Source organism: Chiloscyllium punctatum, chromosome 30, assembly GCF_047496795.1.
Source record: "Chiloscyllium punctatum isolate Juve2018m chromosome 30, sChiPun1.3, whole genome shotgun sequence".
Classification (NCBI taxonomy): domain Eukaryota; kingdom Metazoa; phylum Chordata; class Chondrichthyes; order Orectolobiformes; family Hemiscylliidae; genus Chiloscyllium; species Chiloscyllium punctatum.
The window spans coordinates 73693825-73720634 of NC_092768.1; positions in this window are offsets into that span (position 1 = coordinate 73693825).

The following is a 26810-nucleotide window of genomic DNA, read 5'->3' on the forward strand; positions in this document are numbered from 1 at the left end:
TGAACGAGAAAGAATGTACAAGAAATTTACAAAGATGTTTCCTGGGCTAAAGTGTCTGCGTTATAGGGAGAAGTTGGGCAGGTTAGAACATATTTCCTAACAGCGTAGAAAACTGAGGGGGATTATATTGAAGTGTACCTCTTATCAAATCATGAGAACCATGCATAGGGTGAATATTTCAATTTTTTTTGCAAGGTTGGGAAGCCAAGGACTAGAGGACATCTGTTAATGTTTGGAGGGGACAAAAATAAAAAGGAACCTGAGGGTCAACGTTTTTACACAGACTGTGTTTTGCCTTTGGACTGAGCTGCCAGTGGAAGTGGTTGAGGTGGGTACAATAACAACATTAAAAAGGTATTTGGATAAATACATGGATAGGAAAGAAGCAAGGGCAGGGAATTGGGGTGAGTGTGGATGCACATTTTGGTCGGCATCTACCAGTTGGGCCGAAGGACCTGTTTCCATGCAGTAGAATCATATGACTGTAAACATGTGTGTTTCAGGATAGAGACAGAGAGGGACAGACTGAGAAAAAATGTCATGGAAAGATATGTTCACAGGTTTTAGAATGCTGATATGAAGACATTTCGATAGTATCATGCAACACGGGTCAGTATTATGAAGAATTATGAGTGAATGGAATAATGCTGTGAGTTCAGGCGATGGGGAGTTTTGAATGAGCATTTGTTCTGCAACTTTGTAACTGGGAGTGAGGACAGCAGAGTGTTCGGCTCATTGAACTGTATAAAGCAGTAATTTGTCTCAGTGTCATTTTCATTGAGTGTGACAGAGGGATTGTCTGTACGAAGCTGAGCTAGTTTCCTGGTGCTGTCCTATCGAACTCACCTCATTAAATACCACCCACCCCACCCACCTCTCATTGAATGCCAGCCCGATTCTCCCACCCATCATGATTGGAGGTACTCACAGTCGCCAGGATTTCCCTAGATATTCCGTGTTCCCTCTCACTGGTGCCATCTTTAAAAGGCCAAGGGGCACACGGCTAAGTTTTCTCAGTTTGGAGCTGCCCTGTACAGTTTACCCCGATCATGGCAGATAGTTTGTTGACGGTGCATGGTGTGCATAGTGGATGGGCTAGTGCAGAGAGGGGCCTTTGCCTTCCCAGAGGGGGCCATACTACCAGACCCACCGAGCATGGTCTGTGCTCACCACCAAATTCAATGCAGCATTTGCGGCCTGAAGAAATATCCAGCAAAACAGGACAAGCATCAATAACCTTCCCCGCTCTGTCAGGGTAATTGGTCTCTCTACTCCCTCACACTCATTGTATATCTGTTATAGCACGACCAAGGCGCATGCTCCACCACTCTCACTGCCACATGCAACAGCTTCGCTCTCTCTCTCTCTCGCCTTTGTAATACCCCTCACACAGTTAGAGAACATTCTGGAGAACACCGAATATGGAATGTTCCAGATAGTGTTCCAAATAATGCCCAGTTTAAGGAAAATTAGCAGTGCCCCAGTGTGTAACCACAAAAGAGGAAGGAGTAGAGATGCACGTTTTCCAAATCACACATATTTCAAACCATGTTGAGGCCATTCAGCCCTTCAAGTGTGCTCTAGAATTTAATAACTTCCCAGCTGATCTGGTGCTTTTCTCAGATACAGGAGCTTTCAGTCATTCAACCCTCTGCGTTCCTGTCACTGTCCAGACGGCACTCAGGCACTTTTACCCCAATTATCTTCAAGCGCCTGCTTGAGGGCATTTCCGATGGAACGCGCTCTCCTAACAGTATATTCCATCAACTGTATACTTTCATGCAACAGTCAGCATGCTTTACACAGACCAAACAAAAATATACTTTTATTTTATGGTTATAGATATCCAATCACACTGTGTAATTCTGGTTATTTCAGTTGACTCACCATAATGATATTAAACCAAAAACAACTTCTAAACACGTCTTGTTATAAAATACAATTTCGAGCAGAGAATGTTTTTACCCTTGCTGGGCCCAAGGGCTTTTATCCACACTGTAAGGATTCTACTAATTATAAATCACTCAAGTAAGACACACCCCTTGCTGCCCACAGTTTAAACCTGGAATCCATTATCACAGGATGCTAATTATAGGGGTAAGAAACATGATTTTGACTGTATTGCCCTCAATGTGACGAATTGTCATTCATGCTTTAACAGTCTTGATAATTATTGAGTTATGACAATACTCCATAAATGTTATATCCGTTATCTGAATTGTACCACTTTCCTTGTTATGAGTGCTTCTCTTGCCCTTTGTCTGTGACTGTTTCTGTGTGTAACAGTTACACAGTCTCCCACTCAGTTGGCTGGACGGCACGTTTGTGATGTAGAGCGCAGGTTCAGTTCCTCACACTGACAGAGGTTACCAAGAAGGGGACGCTCTCTCAACCTCACCCCATCACCCGAGATGTGGTGACCCTCAAGATAAACCACCATGAGTGGACTGTGTAATGAGAGTTCTTTGGGACTCTATTCTATCAATGTTAGCATTTTAATGCTTTTAAAAATATCTTTATTGAAAAAGAGAATTTTAATTTTATAATAAACCAATAACAACACAACTCCAGTAACTGATCTAAATTGCACCCATGTGCATGTACATACAAAACAAGTTAAAAAAAATAAACAGACAGAAGGAAAACAAAAATTAACAGGAAATAATGAATAAATAATACTGCTCAGTGTAACAAAATGATAGCTCTCGTTCTTCAAGAGCATTAGCTGATATCCCTTTTTATGTTCATTATTCCTCCTCTTTGGATATAAGATTCATTAGATAATATCGTCATGGCTGTATAAAAGCCCTTCTGAGAGTGGCAGATAAGCCTGTATCAAGGTAATTCAAAAAGGTCTGCCATGGTCTTATATAAATCTGTTTTTGGTGCACCATGCTGGTGAGAATGGCCAAATGGATATTCTCCATGAAGAGCTTACGACGACCCAACAGACCCGGGCGGGGGGTGGGGGAGGAGGTTGGGGGTTTTGGGGGGGGGGGTGGTGATTCAGACACAACAGAATGCTTTTCCTAGCACAGAAACTAAGGATATTTTTTCACTTGTGCATCTGTGTAAAGTACCCTGGGCAGGCCCAGGAAAAGAGAAACCAGGTCCATCTCCAATTCAGTCCCCTGACCCACACTCTCACACCTAACACATTGCTCCAATATTTATGAAGCCTGCAGCAGGACCACATGCAATGTGTAAGAGTGCCTGTAGTCATTCTGCATTTCGGACATGCTGAAGATAATCCCATTTTGAATTTTGGGAGATAATCTAGGGTCAGATAGGCCCTATGAAGAATTTCCAACTGCATGGAAAGGGTCCTATTACAGATGAAATTCTTCGAGCATTTTCACAAATATCCTCCTCTGGCTCCGAAGTGTTCTGAACCCCCAACTCTCTCTCGCAGACATCACAAAGCTGCACAGTTTCGTCTGAGGGGACACTCTCCAACTAATGATAAAGGGTACTGTGGGAGAGTGTATTCTAAGCAATAAGCACCCTCTTCTCTCTATTGGATCTGTAAGAGTCTGGTAAAAGTGTGTTTTTTAAAATCAAATCTCTGATCTGGAAAAGAAAGAGAAGAGGTCTCTACTAGCCAGTCCATACATACGAGTTATTTGATCAAATGACATCATTGTTTCTCCCTCAAAAAGCACGAGGTGCCTCAGTAGTGAGCATTGCTGCCTCACAGCACCAGGGTTCCGAATTTGGTTCAGGCATTGGGTGCCTGGCTGTGTGGAGTTAACATATTCGAGGCCTGTCTGTGTGGGTTTCCTCCCACAGTCCAAAGATGTGTTGATTAGATGAATTGATTACTGATAAATCACCCATAGTGTTCAGTGATGAGTAGGTTGGGTCATTAGTCAGGGGAAATATAGGATGGTACGGGAATGGGTCTGGGTGGGCTACTCTTCAAAGGGTCAAAGTGGACTTGCTGGGCCCAAGGGCTTTAATCCACACTGTAAGGATTCTACTAATTCTAAATCACTCAAGTAAGACACACCCCTTGCTGCCCACAGTTTAAACCTGGAATCCATTATCCCAGTATGACAACCCGGCATACCAATTATAGGTGTAAGAAACATGGTTTTGACTGTATTGCCCTCAATCTGACGCATTGTCATTCATGCTTTAACAGTATTGATAATTATTGGGTTATTACAATACTCCATAAATATTCTCATTTTGTCTAAGACCAGCAGACCAATAAGGGTTCACTTTGTCTGAGAGGGTTCAATATCTAATCCTATTGACGCCGAGTCATCAGCGGCCCAGGCACTAACATAGGATAAAAAAGACCTGAATTCATAGCTTTTAATCTGGGAGATCTACTCCCCACAATGTGGGGCAGTTAAAATTTGGTTAGCTTGATAGAGAGTCGCTTATGGTTCCTAAATGTCTGTCTGGGAACCATAAAAGGAAGCTTTCACACGGGTTATAGTAAATGAGGAAGGACATTCATTTTAAGAACAGCTATCCGACCTATCCAGGATATTGGAGGTGCCTCCCTTATTTGAAGGTCTTGTTTAATTTTTCAAACAAATAGACATAGTTCCTGTTAAATAAATGATCAAAAACGGATGTAATGAATATACTGAAATAGAGAAACCTCCCTCCCCCCACCCACCCCCGTCCATTTAAAACAAAAACAGGATTTACCCTCAAAATCTGGTATTTCCCTAAGGCCTCCCATAGGCATGGCCTCCAACTTTGTAAAATTAATCTTAAAGCCAAAACAGTGACGAGCGAATTAATGCATTGCATCACGTGAGCTGCCGAAATTGCGGGATTTGACAAAAACATAAGACCTTCATCTACAAACAACATAATCTTATGTGACTTCTATCCCATTCCTGGGGCAAGTATGTTGGGGTAATATTCCCAATTGTGCAGGATGCCAGCGAACCTAAGATTGTTTCAGGGATGGGGAAGAGATCAACCCTCGTGTGCTATTTATGCGGGTTCAAGAAGAAAATAAAATCTCTTCTTGTGAAGTCGAACTGCCTCCAGACATCCACCAGCTCTGATTCTGCACACAAATCCACTAATTACGTACATTATAACGAGGGTATTGGGGACCTTTGGTCATTCTGTCCACAATGGGGTGCATAAGACAGTTGAAATATCCTCTACAACAATGTGCCACGATGCAAGATAACTTAATTTGGGAAATGCATCTACCAGGATTTTCAGCGGGTGCACTGGGTGGCAATTCAAAACACTGTATTAATTCCTATAGTTCAAGGTTTTGAGGATTATGATCCTTCCATGAGTGTTTAATGCAATCTAGTGATTTAAATGGAAGATTCTTACAATCCATTCTGACTTTTCCCCTACTCGTAGTATTAAAAGACGCGAAATAAACCCGATCAAAGCCGCCCTGCTGTAACATCAAATGTTCCTTGTCATCACGGTGCATCTCCTGCAATAGGCAACAACCACCCTCTTTGATTTTAAGACGAGAAATTACATTTTTCCTCTTGACTGGCAGATCACTGCCCTTAATGTTTCAAGTACACTATTTAACCACATTATAATCCATAACACATTGCAGCAACATTTGAATTCGAGAGAGTTTCACATCGAATTACACATCGCTGAACATTAATGATAAAACACTCAGCGACCCTTAAAACGATACAAACTATTACTACTACAACTAACAAGCTCGCAAAACTTTCCAAAGCTAAACACATAAAAAAAAACAACGAACGAAACAAAATCCCAAGTGCCAATGACACGTTATATGGAAATTTACCCCGCCCCTTGGAGGCGCTTACATATCCCAAAACTTTATCTTCTCCCCCCGACCAATATGGCATTCAGGGCAATTCATAACAAAAACCAGGCTTCAACTGTCCTTAGGTCAGCAGTTTGTCATCACAACTACTTTTGTAACTCCCTCCAGCTTGAGCCACACCTCCGACACAAGCAAAGAAAGAGAAAACAAGTAGTAATACTTATGAAGAAGTTAAAAGTGTGCACTCTACCCATCCCCGACTATAATTCAACACTGGTTAATACCAGAAAAATCCAACAAAATTTCTTTAAGGGAGAAACATGATTATCTCAACATCCAGCTTTCTTTAAAATATCCACAAAGTTTTCGCTTTCTCTGGAGAATCAGACGAGTTCATTGACCCATTCAAAGCAATACAGAGCATAAGGAATACTGAATCCCGAGTTCACTTACTCTTCTCTTGATATCATCAAAAGATTTCCTTTCCTGAATCACCGATGCTGAAAAGTCATAAAAGAACATAGTCCTGGAGCTCTCGTGGATTAAAGCCATCGGAAACCACACTGAGCTTCCATCAGTCTTTGTTTATCCCTGTAACTATGTAACCGTACAAGGACAGGGCAAAGGCGTTGGTCTGAGTCTTACCACCGTGCCATAACCCAATGAACTTCAGCTTCGAAGTGAAGGAATCACAGCAGCCAAATCAAAGCTGACCACCTGGCGTCGGGCCCAGCAGATCGACGATGTGAACACTCTTCGTCCTGTCCCTGTTCTCGAGGAGGTCATCTTGTTCAGTTAAGGTATGAACCTGTATTTCAAGGGGGAGGATCCTCTCCCGAGAGGAATTGATCGCAGTCTCTGTCAATGCAGTTCGGCACTTGACATTGTATGTTCTGTTTCCAAGGCTATCTAGTTGCTGCTCATGTTTTTGGAGCACGTCTGAGAGCGGTTCTAGCCACAGCTAGACTTCTGTTCAGTCATGCCTTCAATCATTTCACTTAAGTTGGTGAACTCAGTGACCAAGGCCTGGTGAGTAACTGGGTCCATGGAACGAGCAGAGTGGGTTGCAGCTACAGCTTCAGGCCTGCTCGATGCTTCTGACGGGTGCACTGCATGTTGTGACTTGATCGATCCTTTCCCATGTTTTGTCATTTCCACTTGACGAAACGGGATTAGTAAAGATTCTATCGCTCTTTTTAGTGTTGAATGTTAAGTAACTGGCAGGGATGGGGTGGGTTAGAGAACCACTTTGCCTGTGCTCTGATGCAGACCCCATTAAAACAGACCTTCCAGATCGCCACCATCTGGGCTTCCCCCTTAACATTTTATCGACATTACCATTTCGTTTTGAATTATATTCCTGGATGTTCTGGAGCAATGTCATTTGGTACCACTGTCTACATTTACCCCCATACCGCATATTACTGCCAATCCCTGATAATCCTCGACACCGTTGTTATTTATGAACCTTCTGTCTGTTCCTCAAAATTATTCAATATCTCTGCCTCCAATGTTCTGTGGGGAAGAGAGTTACAAAGAACCACAACACTGAGGAAAAAAAAATAAAACTCAAGATCTGAGTGTGAGATTATTTTTTCTTTGTCTCCTTCTCTGAGAAAGAATATAATTACGTTAGAAGCAGTTCGGTGATGTTTTACTTCACGCATTCCAGGAATGAGTACCTTATATTATGAAGAATTTAACAGGTCACCCTTGGAAAGAGAGATGATCTTATTGAAACATACAAGACCTAGATGAGAGTGGATCAGATAGATACCCACTGGGTATAGTCTAAATTTCTTGTCATTTTCACATAATCTCTACAGTGTGTAAGTAAGACATCCCATCCATCAACTCCACACTGACCCGCCAAACAGCATCCACCGGACCTGCCCCCCTACCCTATCCAAGTAACCCTGCATTTCCCATGACTAACCTACCTAACTTACATATCCCTGGGAATGATGGGCAATTTAGTAAAACCAATCCACTCTAAGCTGCGGATCTTTGGACTGTTGGAGGAAATTGGAGGATTGGGAGGAAACCCACACAGAAAACTGCAGAGAGAATGCTCAAACTCCACACATAGCGTCGCCTGAGGTTATATGGAAAGCAGATCCTTAATGATGGGAGGTAGCAGTGCTAACCAGATATCCACCATGCACATCCGACAGTTCTATTAGTTATTTGTGGCTGACTAAAGAAATCTGCCTGACTTGTTCCTGTCACTGAACCTGACGCAGTCTGAGAACTTTATGATTGGCCACATCACCAACCTGGTTACATTTAAAGTTTACTAGGAGAATAGTTCATCTACTTTACTAACACCTTCCACCCCGACCTCAAATGTACCTGGACCGTCTCAGACCCCTCCCTAACCTTCCTAGACCTCTCCATTTCTATCTCAGACGACCGACTCAACACGGACATTTACTATAAACGGACCGACTCCCACAGCTACCTAGATTACACCTAGATTAAACCTCCTCCCACCCTTCCCCCTGTAAAAACGCCATCGCATGTTCCTAATTCCTTCGTCTCCGCCGCATCTGCTCCCAGGGAGACCATTTCCAATACTGAATAACCCAGATGGCCTCCTTCTTCAAAGACCGCTATTTCCCCTCAGACATGGTTGACGATGCTCTCCACCGCATCTCCTCCACTTCCCAATCCTCCGCCCATGAACCCCACCCCTCCAATCGCCAGAAGGACAGAACCCCACTGGTCCTCACCTACCACCCCACCAGCATCCAGATACATCGTATCATCCTTCATCATTTCCGCCACCTCCAAACGGACCCCACCACCAAGGATATATTTTCTTCCCCACCCCTATCATCGTTCCAGAACGACCAGTCCCTCCACAACTCCCTCGTCAGATCCACACGGCCCACCAACCCAACCTCCGCTCCTGGCACCTTCCCCTGCAACCGCAAGAAATGCAAAACATGCGCCCACACCTCCCCCCTCACTTCCCTCCAAGGCCCCAAGGGATCCTTCCATATCCATCACAAATTCACCTGCACCTCCACACTCATCATTTACTGCATCCGCCGCATCCGATGTGGCCTCCTATAAATTGGGGAGACAGGCCGCCTACTTGCAGAACGTTTCAGAGAACACCGTTTTGACACCCGCACCAACCAAACCAACCGCCCCGTTGCTGAACACTTTAACTCCCCCTCGCACTCCGCCAAATACACGCAGGTCCTTGGCGTCCTCCATCGCAAGACCGGAGCAACACGACACCTGGAGGAAGAGCGCCACCTCGGAACTTTCCAACCACAAGGGATGAATGCAGATTCCTCCAGTTTCTTCATTTCCCCTCTCCCCAACTTTTCTCAGTCCCTCAGACTCAGCACCGCCTTCTTGAGCTGCAATCTTCTTCCCGACCTCTCCGCCCCACCCCTCTCCGGCCTATCACCTTCACTTTAATCTCCTTCCAACTATCGTATTCCCAACGCCCCTTCCCCAAGTCCCTTCTCCCTACCTTTTATCTTAGCCTGCTTGGCACACCCTCCTCATTGCTGAAGAAGGGCTCATGCCCAAAACGTCGATTCTCCTGCTTCTTTGATGCTGCCTGACCTGCTGCGCTTTTCCAGCAATACATTTTAAAGCTACATTTTAAAGTTGTTCAGAGCAGTGGAAGAGTGGGATAAAAATGAAACAGTGACACCCTCTAACCTCAGTCAGAGCAGGAATTTGGAGAAATTCACCAAGTGGGAATTTATTCCAGTGGGAATTCTCTTTCCCGGAAGTTTGGGATGTCGGAATCTTTACATTATATCGAGGCTGGCTTCGATATAGTATAAAATGATTTTCCATAAACAGGTGAATCAAGGATAATAGTGCATCGGGAGCAAAGTGCAGCTGGGAACACAATGAGATGAACCACAACCTTATTTACTGGTGGAGTAGTGTCAATGGGCTGAATGGCCCACTCATGTGCCTCAGCCCCATGTTCTGATGTTATGTTCAACCCTTCAGACCTGCTCACAGAGGCACATCGAGGCCACTCCGATGGTGAGGTGTAGTTTCGGAAAACTACTTGGAAAATTCAGGCTGGGTCAGGAACTGACCCCCACCCCCAAGCTCTCTTTCCAGGCTTCCCCTCTCTGTAACATCTGCTCCAGATGTGGGTCATGTTACAGACTTAGATACGCTGGGTATACAGCCCCTATACCCCACCTAAGGTTAACCTAAACAATTCATCTGCTGTCCCTGAATGCAACATTGTGCAACACGACTTCCAGGAAAATAACCTGTTAGTTTCCAATAGCGTACCATGTGAAATTAATAAATAGGAACGGAAGTATGTCATTCGCCACCTCAAGCTAGCCCTGTCATAAAATAAGAACATGGATGATCTACTCCAGGGCTCAACTCCACTTTCATGCTGACTCCTGTATCTCTCCACATTTCTCTGGGTTAGGGAATTCCAGATATTCACTACCTTCTGAGAGAAGGCATCACTTTGCATCTCAGATTGAAATCGATGTTCCTTATTCGGTATCTTTATCCTCGAGTTCGACATTCTGCCCACGATTGGGAGCAACTTCTCAACATCTACCTTCTCAAGCCCGCTCTGTATCTTATATATTTCAACAGTATCCCTCTTCATTCATTTAAACTCCAATGAATAATCACCTCACCATTATAGAGATTCTGAATAACTCAACCCTTTCATCTCTGGAAGCCAGTTAATGATCCAACCGCATTACTTGCTGCATCAGCATGCTGACGTGATGCTTCATACTCAGGAAGACTCCAATCACTTTGAACTCCTCCTTTTCTGGAAGTCCTCTCCATTAAATAACAGCCAGCCTTTTGGTTCTCAGTGTCTTCCACAAACTCGGATGTATATTGCACTCAGCTCCCTCCTTCAGGCTGTCAGTATAGATTGCAATAACTGATGCCATCGGACTGATATGTGTGGTGATCCAGCAGATACACCTTTATCATAAAGATCCATTAATCCTGACTCACTGATTTCTATGTGTTAACCAGTCATCATCGCATGTTAATACATTATCCGTCATCCTACGAGCTTCCGGCTTGAGTAAGATCTTTTATTTTGTAATACCCTGCGGAAAATCTCTGAAAAGCCTCTTGTCTACCAGATCCCCTTTATCAAGTTCGCTTGTTATATTTCCAGGCATCTCCATAAATCTTTGCATGATCTTACAGGGCAAAATATAATTTCCTTTCACAAACCCTCACTGACACTGCGTGAAGCTTTTCTTAATGTCCATGCTGGCCAGGTTTTCCAATCTAAACTAGCCCCATCTGCTTTCATTTGGCCCATAGGCCTCGAAATGTTTCCCATTCGTATGTTTGTCCAAATGAGTTTTAAATGTTACAGCTATATTGGCATCTACCACTCTTCCTCTGAAAGCTCATTCCATACCCGTACCACTCTGTATAAAAACACTGCCACTGGGTCCCTTTTACATCTTCCCCCTTTCACCTTAAACCTATGCCTCCTATGGTTGAACTCTCCCCTCCTGTGGAAAAGCCCTTGGGTATTCACCCGATCCATACCTCTCATGATTTCATAAACTTCTATAATGTCAGCCCACAACCTTCTACACTCCATCTGATACTAACTTCAAGAACAAACATGTAAAGATAAGTGCTGCAAATTTGAAACTATATTAAACATGACAATAAAACAATACACAACCAAAACTTCATACTATTATTTGTTTTTCTCCATATTCCAATACTGAGGCAGCATGAAACGCTTATTTAGTGCCAATAACAAGTCACGCACCTGAATTTATTTGTCTAACGGGGGTGATGATCTCAACAATGAAAACGTATCTATGGCCAGATCTATATAATACCATATAGTCAACATTCCCCCACCTGGCCTCCCATTGAACTTCTGTGCTTGTATCTTCCTTATCTTGCACTCAATAGAGAGAACCCCTTTCCCCATCGCATCTTAATTTAAACTCATTTCACAGAATCTTCTTTTATCTTTTGCCACACCCTCTTTTCCCTGTCACCCGTTCCCCAACTCTGGCTAGGGATTTGAAGCACATTTTCCAATCATTTCGAGTTCTGAAGAAATGTCACACTAGACTTGAAGCACTAATTCTGTTTCTCTGTCTCTGCAGATGCTGACAGACCTGCTGAGTTTCTCCAGAAATGAATAGCGGCATTGAACATATTTTCAATTACAAAATAACGATCGATGCTGGAAATAAAAATACCAAAAATTGCTAGAGAAACCGGCAGCTTTGTAGAAGGTTCACTGGACCTGCAAGTTTATATCTGCATCCACTTCATAAAATGCTGCAACATCTTCAGCAATTTCTGTTTTTGAACAATTTCCAACGACGAATGTCAAAGATGCTCAAACATCCTGTCGAACATGGAGTGCCATACACTGGGAACTGAACGATAACGCATGGTGACAAGTTCCTTGACTCTGAAACTGCATAAGGCTGGCATTACTGTCACTGCAGTGCTCTGAATTATGGTCAGGGAGAAAAACAGAAGGAAACACATTCACTTCAAATACAGAAGATGGTATTACTGAAAGGAAAAGATTCAGATTCGTACCTTAAATTGATTGAGTTAAAGTAACAAATTGGAGGCGTGACACCATGGAAAGAATTTCAGCAGAATGAGAATATGAAAATGGAAGGGTGACCGCATCAGAAACCAGAGTAGGTCACTGAGTACAGGGTTAATGGGTGAATGGATCTCGGTGTGAACTGGGGGACAGTCAGTAGGATTGAATTGTAGATATTGCAGCTAAAACTGGGTTATCATCTGATGCTGTAGGTCACAGCAGCAACAGCAGAAGCAGAATTGTATTCAATGACAATCTGTAACCTTTCCCTCAGGATAATGTCTCAGTCCACCATTACCCTCAAGCCGATCTATAGTTCAGTGACGAGTGTGGGTGAACATGCCAGGGTCAGTACTATGTGTACCTTTATATGATGAAAACCCATTAAAGCTACCGCAATTGGCTGGTTTCTCTCGAAACAGCAGAACTAACATCTGGTACAGAGGCAGAAATTATACCACGAGTAACAAATCAGATCTAAGCACTGTCATCCTGCCATATCCAAGCATGAATGTCGACGGACCATTAAACAACTGACTGGGGGAGAGGACTCCACAAATATCCTCATCCTAAATAATGGAACAGTCCTGTACATTAGTGTAAAAGTCAAGTATGTGGTGTCTGCACTATCCTCAGCCAGACGTGTTGAGTGGATGTTCCAACTTACCGTATCATGATGCCCACAGAATCACAGATGCCAGTCTTCAACCAATTCGATCCGCTGCACGTGACATGAAGAAACCGCTGAACACAGTAGATACGACAAAGGCAATGGGCCCTGACACCATTCCTGCAATGGGACTGAAGACTTGTGCTGCACAATACGCCGTGTCACTGGGGAAGCTGTTTCATTCCAGCTCCAACTCTGACATCTCCCTGGCAACGTGGAAAATTACTCAGCTATGTCCAGTTTCCTAAGAGGGGAATAAATACAATCTGACTAATTACCACCCCATCAGTCCCATCACGACAGTCTAATTGGTGGGAGTTCTATTTGACAGAGCTGTCAAGTAGCACAGAAATAACCAGCTCACTGTAGTTTCAGATAGGTCTCCATGTGGAGATGGTGCGGTCGTGGAATTGTCATTGGATTACTAATAAAGGCCAGGCTCATGCTTGGGCAGCTGGTGGAAGATAAAAACAATTATTAACATATCAAGATCTAAAATCTGGTTCAGTAACAGTGATCTTGAGTCCATCGATCTCCTTCCCCAATGTACGTTCAGGAAGTGAATCTCCATGTTTTCCTGGTCTGTCCTAACAGTGACTCCAGACATACAGCCATGTGATAAACTCTTCAATAGTCTCTAAAACGGCCAAGCAAGAGACTCAATTGTATCAACTGCTCCGAGCTCTTAAAGGATATACCCGGAGAGAACACCTGGCTACAACCTTGGTCTCAGAAAAGGGAACGGGAAACATAGTCCTGTTGACCCTGCAGAGACCTCCTTCCTAACGTCTGACGGTTTGTGACAACACTTACTGAGCTTTCCCACAAACTGTACAGGAACTTCGGGAAATGAGTACGTCACACAACACATTGAGCTTTCTCTGTGCAAGTTAATGGTCGAACACCTCCTTCATGCAGTTTTACCCATACAATATTCATATCCCTTAATATGTTTAAACATTGTGAAATATAAAATTAGAACTGCTGTAGTCCCTTCAACCCATCAATTTTGCTCCTCCATTCAATATACAGGCAGTTCTCAGATAACGCGTGTTGATTAAATAAAATTTGGCTGCAATGTGATTCATGAACCTTTTTCCATAAAGTGAATTCCCGTTCACTGTGACGCAATTCCTTGCCGGGAACCAACTGAACAGCAAAACCCAGCCTCAGGATCCTCTGTCTGCAAAATGTACAATCAATGTGTTCAGCTAAAACAGGAATGTAATCCGCTCTGGAAGCCTTGAAACTGAGCCTGAAACGGGGAATTGTATTATCCACTTAGAAAGAACTTTATTTCAAACTGTGGGGAGATTCTTGAGGAGAACTGGAATCTCCCCATCGACATGACGTGGTCAGTCAGCCTCACGCGCTTTCTGGTGAAGAGTGTGGTGAAAGGTACACTGCTGTAGTCAGTGACCTGTATTTTGAAAGTGTTACATTTACAGCACTGTTTTATGACAATATGTGACTTAAAGTTTTATTTAGACTTTGCTAGTATGTGTGTTAGACTAAATTAAATTTTTGGCTTTACTAATAATTTTGGGGGTTCGCCCCTTACCCTCTTTTTCCCATAGACCCCATGATTAATATTGCACGATTTTGCACAACACGGTGTTGCACAGGAACACAGCTACTGAGTTATTGGAGAACAACCTGGATTGATAGCTGATCTTCTATCTTCACACGATACTCCGCTATCCTTTTAATTTCCAGAAATCCTTATTTATATTCAGTGCCTAGGTTTCCACAGCCTGAGCTGGGAGAGAACACTCTAGTTCACCAGTCTCAGAGTGAAGACATTTATTCTCATCTCAATGCAAAGTGGCCTGTCTGTACTGAATGCTGTGGCCCCTTGTCTGAGGCATCCAAGCCAGCTTCCAATCTGTCGCGCCCTGTCAGAGTTTTATATATTTCACTGTGATCACCACTCATTTTCCTAAATCCCATGGAATACAGGTCCAGTCGCCCAAAACTCTGCTCCCACAACAAGTCTGTCATTCCAGAGATCAGTCTGGTCATTCTTCCCTGTTCTCCCTCAATGTCAGCTTTGTCCTTTATTGGGTAAGGTGCCCAAAACTGCACACAATACTGTACAATGTTAGAGATGGGGTCTCACCAAGGTCCTGTACAGCTGCAGTAGGATACTCTTACTCCTGCACTCAATTCCCCTGTAATGAAGGTGAAATACATCATTGATCTGTCCACCTGCTTTCTGCTCCTGCAATATTGCTTTAGTGACTGGTACAATGTCATCTTTCAATGTTACAGCTCCCCACTTGCTGGGTCTATATACACTGGTCAACGTATCAATGCCATTCCCAGTATTGACTTCGAGCTTCAGACTCACTGTCCTGCATGTACTCAGAGGGCTGTGCAGAAATAAATGAAAATGCAGCTTAAATTCCTTTGTAGAACAACATTTTTCAACCACTCCCTTTTCAAATGAGAGGCTGCCATTCTATTGTTCCCATCAAAGTACACAACATCACATCTCTCCCAATTGCTCTCCATCTGCCACATATTATCCAAGTAATTTCACTTGTCTCAGTCACTTTGGAGCATTTGTACATCTTTCTCGCCAACTCACAGGCTGACAATGTTTAGTGCTGTCAGCAGACTTGGGAATATTGCATTTGAGCCCGTCAACCAAATATATGATTTGTATTGGGAATAGCTGGGGCCCAAGACACGAACCTTGCTATATCCTCCTAGCCTTCCATTTAAAAAAAAATGTTGTTTTATTCCTGCCAGCTCTCCCATTATAAAACCATGACCATACGTTAGACCCAGTCCCACAGGATTCGAATTTGCACAATAGGCTTGGGGCTTTATCAAAAATCTTTCTGAGATTCCACTCGTATTACATTGATACCTTCTCCATAATGTTGCTAAAAGCCACTTTCTCAAATATGATTCCCATTTCATAAATCTCTGTTGACTTTGTCTACGTCCATTAATTTCATTCCGATACTTTCTCTAAACTGTTTAGTTGCTAATTTCATTCTATTCCCATTTTCTCACCAGACTAAAGATCCCTAGTATTGCTCGGAAGTTTTCTTTTTTATTTTGTTTTCCTCTGTGAAGGCATGACTGAAACTTTTGTTCCATAGTTCTACCATTTCCTGGTCCTCAATTATCTGACATCAAACGGTAAGAAAGCTGCACATTTCTTTCTCTTAATTTTGCCATTAACATATTTTCAGAAAATATCGTAAGTTCTGTCTTACAGACTTTGTTAAGACATTCTTCAGAAACCTATCAATTCCTATTTTAAGGTACTCACTGATTGGCCTTCTACAGCCATACAATCACAGAAGCAAAGACTCTGTACTATCAGAAATACAGCATGGTCTACATAAGGCCCACTTTCCGACACAATACGCCTAGCCGTGTATCTTAAGGTACTTCAAGTGCACAACCGTGTATTTTCGAATGATTTTGAGTTTGTCATGACATCTCCCCTCTCAAGAAGTGCACTTCAGACCCCAATACACATTGGCTGAAAAGCAATCCTCAAATCCTCACTAAACCGCAAACTCTTCACTTTAAAAGTGTGCCCATTTGACTAAAAGGAACAGCTGCTGTCCATCCACCCTGTCCATGCTCCTCGTAATCCTATGCTTTTGAATACGTCCCCCTCAGCCTCCTTTCCTCCAAACTAAACAACTCAAGTTTATACAGCCTCTCTCTATAGCTGATATGCTCAATCGTAGGGAACATCCTGGTGAATCTCCTCTTCAAACCCTCCCGTGCAGTCACATCCTTCCTGTAATATGGTTCTCAGAACTACACACAGTATTCCATCTTGGCGTCACCAAAGTTCCGCATAGCTCTTATAATCCGTGCCTCAATGAATCAAGGTTATGTTTACAGTCCTCTGTGCTTTCCCAAATTGTGTATGAACCTGTCCATCACATTCAGGGATGTGTGGAGAAACACCCTCTGACCTTCCCAGTGTGCTGCCATTCATTGAGTCCTCTCCTTCTTCCAAAGTGTATCACCTCATATTTATCAGGGTTACATTCCATCTGCCATTGATCTGTCCATCTAACCATTTCATCTGTATCTTCCCGTTACTTAAGACCTTCCTCCTCACTGCCAGCCAATGGCCAATCTGTGTATCAAACACAAACTTACTTATCACACTCCCCACCTCTCGTCCATATTCACAGCGACATCATTTATGAGTACCACAAATATTAAAGTTGAAAATCACACAACATCAGAATAGAGTCCAACAGGTTTTTTCGGAGGCACGAGCTTTCAAAGCGCTACTTCTTCATCAGGTGATTGTGCGCTTTGATGAAGAAGCAGCATTTAGAAAGCTAGTGCCGCCGAATAAACCTATTGGACTATAATCTGTTGTTATGCGATTTTTAGCATTGTCCACCCAGTGCAACACCAGCATCTCCGAATCACAAATAATAAGGGATACAGCACTGATCCCTGTCGTATACCATTGGATACTGGCCTCCAGTCACAAAAGGAGTCAACCACCACCTTGTGTCTCCCACCACTAAACTTTATTTTGATGCAATTTGGCCTAATGAGACCTACCTGTTTCTTGGTTATTCTGTTCCGCTGGATACACTTGTAGAATAATTGGGAATCCATAATCTTACCCTGCCAGCAGGTTTCCATGCCCCTGTGTTAGTTAGTCCCCAACGCATGCAGAATTTCCTCCTTATTGCAGTCTCAAATGGTCTGTCCTTTATCCTGCCATTATTTCCCTTGATTGTGTATTAGGCAGCCGGAGAAACATCCTGTTAATTTCCAACTTGTCACATGTTTTGTGAATTTTATGCATTTCACAGTGACCCATCTGTAATTCTTTGAAACTCTAGAGAACACAGGCCGAGTTTCCTCATCGCGCAATCTCACCAACTGAGGGATTAATCTGGAGAATGTCCATTGTACTTCCTCTGTGGTCAGTATATTCTTTCTCAGATTTGGTGACCAAAACTGTCCTCAATATTCCAGGTACAGTCTCACCAACACGCTGTTAACATGTCTTCAACATGTCTTTACATCTATATTCTGACTCCCTTAAAGGAAGGCAATCCAAACTTTAACTTACCACTTGCATATATTCCTCCAAATACCCTTCACATTCATTGCATTTACAAACTCATTGTGTGAGTTCTTATAGAAAACCTTCTGATAATCTGAAATATGCCATTTCTACTGGTTCCCCATTATCTATGCTGTAAGAATCAACTTCAAACAATTCCAAAGCTTGTCAAGTATGATTGCCCTTTCAGAAATACATACTGATTCTCTCCAATGTTGCTGTTAATTTCTCAATAACGAATATCACATCCTACATAATAGATTCCAACAGTTTCCCCACAAATGTCAAGTTAATTAGTCTTCAGTTCTCCACACTATCTCTTCTTCCCTTTGTAGATGCTTGGATCACTCCCGTTCATCTGTAGTGCTTGGTTCCAGACTATGCAGAATGCACTGGGTAATGGTGCACAGTCATCGACAGTGCAACTAATACTTCAATTAGTGGTTTATTTCTGAAGGTTTTGGTATGAAGTACATCTAGTTTGTCAAGGTTAGCAAAGCTCAGTCCCGCTGCATGTTCAAGTAGAGCCTTGTTACTGATATAAATTGACTTTCTGTCTTTCGATCCACAAGTCCTGTACGATCACTTCGTATTTCTGGGTGATTTTCTGGATCTTCCTCCATGAAGACAGATGTGAGGTAACTGGTTATTTGCTTGGCCATTTCTCTGTTATCCATAATAAACTCGTCTCTCCTGATTGCAGATTTCCACATTTGACTATGCTTTTCTCTTTCCTTTGAAATATAGATCATAGATTTATGCAGTCCTTGTGTTCCTTTTTGTTTGTATGCATGTTCCCTTTTTGATTTCCTTACCCGTTTCATGGCCCTGCTTTTCTGGATCGTAATTTTCTGAGAATTCTCAGGATTCCACAATGTCTGGAATTCTTCTGAAGTTACTTCCTGTGATTCGTGTGATCTTTAATTTATTATGCTAATCATTGTTAACTCACTTTCTCACTCTTGGGTGTTTTACCTGAAATAAATAGACATATTTTTCAGACTTTGTAGTATTTCTATCAATCTCCTGGTCCTGACCATATATATTCAGGAACACTGCAGGAGGACAGGATAGAAATAGCGGGGGCCCTGGTTGGTACTCTTGCATCATCGGTCGTCAATGGGTAAGGTCCTGGAGGACTGGAGGGTAGTGAATGCTGTGCTGTTATTCAAAAAGGGCTACAAATAAAAACCGGGGAACTATAGACCAGTAAACCTAAAATCTGTAGCAGGTAAGTTATTTGACAAGATTCTGAGGGAGAAGATATACATGCATTTGGAAAGACAGGGCCTTGTGAATGGAGGATTATGGCTCACAAGTTTGTTAGACTGCATTGATGAAGTGACCAGTAAGTTTGGCAAGGACATGGCTGTATATATAGATTTCAGTAAGGCCTTCAATAAGGTTCCACATGGTACGCTGCTCTGGAAGGTTAGATCACATGGAATTGAGGGGGAGTTGGCAAATTAGGTCCAAAATTAGCTTGATGATAGGAACAAGAGGGCAATCGTGAAAGGATGCTGGTTGGACCGGAGGCCTGTGATGAGTGGAATGCCTTAGGGATAGGTGCTGGGACTATATATTCATATATTACACATATCTATGATTTAGATGAGAATGTACAGGTATGATTTGTAAGTTTGAAGGTGACACTAAAATAGGTGGTATCGTGGACAGTGAGGAAGGTTATCAGAAATCTCAGAAATTACAGCAGTACCTTGATCAGGTGGGGAATTGGGCAGAGAAATGGCAAATTGAGTTTAATTCAGATAAGTGTAAGTTCTTGCATTTTAGAAAGCAGGAGTTTCATGGTGACTGGCAGGGCCTTAAGGAGTGCAGTGGAACAGAGTGACCTTGGAATTCAGGTGCACGATTTTCTGTAAGTGGAGTCCCAGGCTTTTGACTCACTGCCCTTCATCAGTTAGAGCACTGAGTATCGAAATTAGGGAGTTATGTTGCAGTTATACAAGATGTTGGTGAGTCCATACTTGTCGCGCCATGTTCAATTTTGTTCACTTTGCTCGAGGAAGGATGTTATTAAACTGGAAAGAGTGCAGAAGAAATTTACAAGGATGTTGCCAAGACTCAATGGTCTGAGTTATAGTGAGAGGTTGAACAAGCTAGGAGTTTGTACTTTAGAATGTATGAGGCTGAGGGGGATCTGATAGTAGTCTGTAAGATCATGGGAGACATGGATAGAGTCAATGCACTCAGTCTTTTTTTCCCCAGGATTGGGCAATCACGGTCTAGAGGGCATCAATTTAAGGTCAGAGGGGAAAGAGTAAAAGGGAACTTGAGGGGCAATTTCTTTTACACACAGGATGGTACGCATATGGGATGAGCTGACAGCTGTAGTTGAGGCGGGTACATTCACAAAATTTAAAATACATTTGGACAAATACAGAGTTAGGAAAGGATTAGAAGGATACAGGGAAATGGCGGGGAAATGGGGTTAGTGTGAATGGATGCTTTTTCCGGGATGGACCAGTTTGGGCCGAATGGCCTGTCTCCGTGCAGTAAGACTATATGGATCTAACAACCATTGTTCTCCTACTGAATGTTATATTGTATTTTCCCAATTCACTGGAGTGAACTTGACCCTCTAACCTCTGGGCTTCCATGATGTTTGACCAGAATGTTCAAACATTCCACATTGAATGCAGACGCCGTGTAAAATACAACATATTATTGTCTCTATTCCTCCAAAGCTGCTTCAGAGGAAGGTAAATAATTAGTCCTTTCGATCACACAATAGATAATAAACAATAGGTGCTGGAGTAGGCCATTCTGCCTTTTGAGCCTGCACCACCAATCAATATGATCATGGCTGATCATCCTTAATCAATATCACACAACACGAAATCCGAAATAACCTGCTCTCTAGTTTGGTTCACAACATACTCTCCAACCTACCTGATATACACTTAAGGAATTTATTTTTCACAACATTAGCAGTCACTTAGTTAACTCAGTTTCAATGCAACTTGACACCATTCATTATTACTGCAGAACCCACGAGTATTTGTTACACATTCACAGGATGGGGGGCTTAGCTGGATAACCAGCATTTAATGGCCATTCCAGACGGCAGTTAAGAGTCAACAGCGTTGCCTTGGATCTGGAGTGACATGCAGGCCACATCAGATAAGAACAGCCGTTTCCTTCCCTAAAGGACATGAGTGAACCAGATGAGTTTTTCCAACAATCAGGAATGGATTCCTGATCATCATAAACCCTTGATTCCAGATACATATTGAATTCAAATTACACAATCTGCCATGGCAGGATTTGAAACCATGCCCCCAGAACATTACCTGGGACTCTGGGTTAAGAGCCCAGCGATAATATCACTATGTCATAGCTTCCCTTTGAGTATAGTTGCAAATATAATTTCCAGAGCATATGATGCAAAATATTTGCGCGACAGTTTTGGTTCAGATATATAACACAACAAATTTGTTTCTCCTTGCTATTTGTAAGACCCACCCAAACCCATTCTATGGAATCTGAGGGACAGAGCCTGTGTCGTTATTAGTGATAGACTTGGATAAGACATATGGGGAGGCTCACCTCGATGCTGAGATGATCTGAAGACATGTCCAGCAATACAGGACAAGCATCAATATCCATTCCGCTCTGTCAGGATAAGTGTCACCGTATATTCTCACTGCTCCCTCACACTCACTGTATGTCTCTTATAGCACCGACCCTCGACCAAGGCTCACACTCTAACTCCAATAAGGTTCAAGCACGACCACTCTCACTGTTGAATTTAGCACCTTCCATCCCTCACATTTTCTGTCCCTGATGCAATAGTCCCACACACTAATAGCACGACATGGATACAACACTATGGACAGACTCCCTCCGGCCACCTCAACAAAACACATCACCGAGTCCAGCACTAACAGCAGGACCATCCACTTCCACCCACACTCCTTCCTTCCGTTTCCAGGAGAAACAGCCTGGAATAGGACAGAACGGGCCAAGCCGGGTGGTGGAGTGCCAGATATCAGTTCCCTCATACCCCTACCCTGATATGTGGGGAGGATCCTGGAGTGAGCCGGAGAGGACCAGGAGGCCTTGTGTGGAGATTCGGAAACATCAACGTCCCACCAACCGAATAAGGAGCAGTGTTTAGTAAAGAGCAATTCTCAATTCAAACCTACTGTCAGTTCCAACCTCATCTCTCTCACTCGCAGGTGAACAGATACCCCATTGCACAGAGATGCAGGCATTGAAATACACAGACGTATTGGTAAACACCCCAATATACTAACATGCACAATGCATACAAGGAGATAAGCATTCACACACGGAGAAGAACACAAAGACATAAACAGTCACACACAAATAGACACAAACACAGATAGAAACACACAGGCTGATACAAAGACAGACAGATATAGTCACACAAATACAAAAGTAACAAGTACATGGACAAACACACACTTAATTACACATTAAGACACAGACGTCAGTGCCATTAGGACACAAATAAATAAGTTTCTGATTTATAAGGAGATCAAGGATTCTGGGAGAAGGTAAGAGAATGATGTTGAGGAACATTATATAAATGGCTTTAAAGTATATCAGACTCGATAGGCCAAATGGTCTAATTCTGATCCTTTTTTAATGTTTGTGTGGTGTTATGCTATCAGGTATTCTCTTCCTGAGACAGCAGCAGCAACATATTTGATTGGAAACAGTCAGTGGTAATGTGGGAAAAGATTGGAGTGCAGAATGGTTAATGTCTATCCCTAGTTATTGTCCCACTTTATCCGAAAAGGGGCAGTGGTTTGATATGAGGTTAACACAGTTTTTAAAAAATGTGTCCTACAATGAAAGAAGGATGTCCCTTTCCCTTTACTGTTGTGCTATCTGTGGTGTCCTCATCCTCAGGGAGCAGTGAAGACTCGGTTAATTTAGGTATTTTAGTTTGAGTTTGACTGATCTTTGCCGGACAGGAGAGTTAATGTTTAATGAGAACAGACAGGAGACGGATGGTCAGACACACTCGGATCAGCCATGAGCATTCTGAATGGTGCCGCTAAATGGCCAACTGCTGCCCCTATCCAATGTGTTGTTCCCTCAATCCACGCTCCCGGCCGTTACAAGAGATATACTGCTCTCCCTACCTCATGTGTTTTTCCCTCAATCCACCACTGAGTGCGATTACAGGGTAGAGGACTATCCCATTCAGCCTGACTGGATCGTTACAATGACACGGGAGGAGACCATTCTGCCCCTCCAAAGAATTACACAGAAATATATGATGAAGTAATTCAGCTCGTTGAGTACATTACACAGCCCAGGATGAGGCCATTCAACCCGCCTGAACTGCTGCACAGGAACAGGGAAGCTGTCGCTAACAGGAAATAGACAGTAGTGATATATGACTTTTTTAAACAAAACTGTAACTAGTTTTGACTCAGAGATCACTGTAGGGTCATCACTGATCAATAATCTATGTAAAATATCTGGATGAAGGGACAGAATGGATCAAAGCTGAACTACCTCGGACACCAAAATGATCATTCAATTGATCTTCAAATGGAGGTAGCGAATCTGCATTATGATGTAGACAGGGTAGGTTAGTGAGCATACCCTCAGCAGGAATAATATAATGTGAGTTGTCTATTGCAGTCGGGAACAATTTAAATGGAGAGAGATTGCAGAACTCTGTGATGCAGATGTTTTTCATATTCTTGGTACATGAATCATATGAAGTCTGTCTGCAGATGCAGCAAGTGATTCGGAAAGTAAGTGGAATGATAATGTTTGTGGCAACGGGTATTGGGTTTAATTAGGAATATTTCACTGTATCTGTGCAAGGATTGCTGAGACCACATCAGATACACTGGGAGCAGTTCTGATCCTCTAAACTAAAAAAAAGGAGACAATTCCTTTCAAAGATGTTCAAAGATGCTTCCCTTTACTCATTCCTGAAATGAAGGCCTTTTGTTATCGGGGATTATCTGTTTAGATCTTAGATGAGAAATCTTACTGAACCACGATTTTCAGAGAAGTCTTTCAGCTGGATACATATTTTCTCTTGTTAAGAAGTCTAAAGCTAGATAATAATTTTTTTGAATGAGATGCATTGGTATTAACACAAATCTTATGAAGATATCAACCCATTTTTAAAAATTACGCTGATGCATATAAGGACCTCATCAAATCATAAAACGGGCACATTAATTTATTTTGCTAATGAAATGCACTGTACACAACAACAGCAATGATGCTGCATACAGTCTATTATCATTCATTCCAGAGAATGCACATGGAGAGTGCACATGGTCCAGTTTGGTGTTCAGTTGACATTCTTGTATTTTTCCACACAGAGACGGAGAAAAATATTACTTGCTTCAGAAGCAGCAGCCAATTGGTGTCTCTACCTTACTTTGTTCTACCTGAAAACAAGGTGTAAGAGCAGAAACTCCTGAGTCATCTTTACCATTCGTGGAGGATTCCTGATGAGGATTCATAGGAATCTCTGCACAGCTCGAAACAAAGGGAATTCAGCCAAATCCAACTGTTCCGGGAAGAAATCCGCATTCCCAGACATTTGTGTGAGCAGAATAAGTTCAAAGTCAGAAACATATTTGGGACACTCTATGATTTTACCATTTGTTTACAGTTCAACTTTCTGTGTCTCAGATTTTTCCAGAAAATTATCCAGTCGGATACCTATATCATTGGGCACAGCACTCAACTGGTTACATTTAAAATTTGCTTTCACCAATAGAGGAGTGGGAAAAGACATGAGTGACCCTCCAACATTGGTCAGAACACAAACAAGAGATTCTCAAAGGGTTGTTAAGGTGTGAATTCCCTTCCACAGACGATTGTGATGCTTGGATATTTCCATTTGTTCAAAGTTGTCTATGTAAGACATTTGAAAGAAAAATGAATGTAGGGAAATGGTACTGACAGAAAAGTGCTGCTGAGACCTTAATCAGATCATAGTTCATGGAAGAGCAGTGACAAAGTGTCTGATGACCCACTCTTGCTACACAGTCCCGTGTTACTATGGTGCATTCAGCCTCATACAGCTCCTGCAAGGTGCAGATGGGGGCCACTTGCTCCAAATACCTGGTCCACAGAATCACAGGATTTCATTAAATCACTCACAACTGTCACACTCAGATTGGTATGGATTGGAAAATGTTATTTGGAAATCCAGGCTGGTTTTGAAAGATGCCACTGGTCTGTTTACAGAGTGTCCCCTCTCTGCAACTTGTGCTTCATTTGTTGGTCTTGGTCTAGACCAGGATTCGTTATGAATAAAGCTCCATACCTCACTCAGAGATGATGCAAAAATGCTTTGTTCTCTCTGATTACAGCATACAATAACAGTACATCCAGGAAAATTACAGCCATTTACTTTGAAATTACAGAAAATGAAAACATAAGGAACAGGAATATGTAATTTGGACGGTCAAGCCATTGTATTTGATAATGGCTGATCTACTGTTAGCATTAACTCCTCCTTAATGCCCAGTTCTTCACACTCCCCAGCTCTCTGGCAGGTCAAAGATTCATGTACCACCTCTTTAAATACTTTCAGTGATGTATCTCCCCTAACTCTCTAGTCCAGATAATTCCTGACATTGATTACCCTCTGTGAGAGGAAAACACTCTCTACACATACACTGTCACCTATTGATATGAACAAGAGGTGAACACAGGGGCTCAGGATAGAGTGAATGGCCTTAATATCAAGCCAGTAGATGACTGCGGGTGTTATCGGGACCACCTACTTATTTGAGCTTATTGAGAATCAGGTCTAACCTCCTCACTGGTTGGGGTCTGTCAGAGCACAAAGGAAGATGTTTGTGGTCGGTGGCCGACAATCCTCTCAATCCCGGGACATCGCTTCACGAGATCCTCAGATTAACTTTCCTCAGCACAAACATCTTCAGTTCCTTCGTCAACGTCTATGTGCCCCCATTCCGACGCCCCCCATTTATCTCAAGATCAGAAGCGGAGTGATCACTGAAGATCACACAATATTCGGAATATTTTGTCCGCACTCAGCTCCTGAACGGGTCTGTGTCCATATTCAGCAAGACCCGCACAACATTCACATTTGTGCTGTTAAAGTGTCGGTAACATTCATGTAACAGAACGGCCAGGCACTGCACATTTCCACAGTTAAAAGAGGAGCTCATTCAGCACCTCAAGCTGGTTACACCCGGATATGTAGAAACTATTCAGCCCATCGAAATGACTGAACAAGAAGAGGGACAGCCCATTCAATCCTCCTGCGTGTTCCACAGAAGAGGAGGCGTCTGATCAGTACATTGAGCTGTTAAACAGGAACAGGCAGAGTCCAGTAAGACCCCTAAACCTGTTCTATGGAACCAGTAGGAGACCATTAACCTCTCGAGACACTTACACAGGAATAGGAGGGTGTTATTGATGCTGCAACCTGGAAAACGAATGGAGCAGAGACTGCACTCATAGACTGCTCACAATGTTCCTCGTGGCTCCATTGCCTGTGGAACAAATGATACTTTAACGTATTTTGCGGACAGTGAGGGAGGAAGCCAAATGTTTTGTGCCAAGCCTCAAGGAGGCATCTTCCATCTCCAAGAAGACAGATCCATGTTCTCCTTGGGGGTCAGAAGCTGGTGGGGATTGTTAAATTGTTATAGAATGAAGGTATTGTGGCTCCTGTTGCGATGGAGGATAATGTGAAGTTCTATGTATGATCACACACCAAATGCAC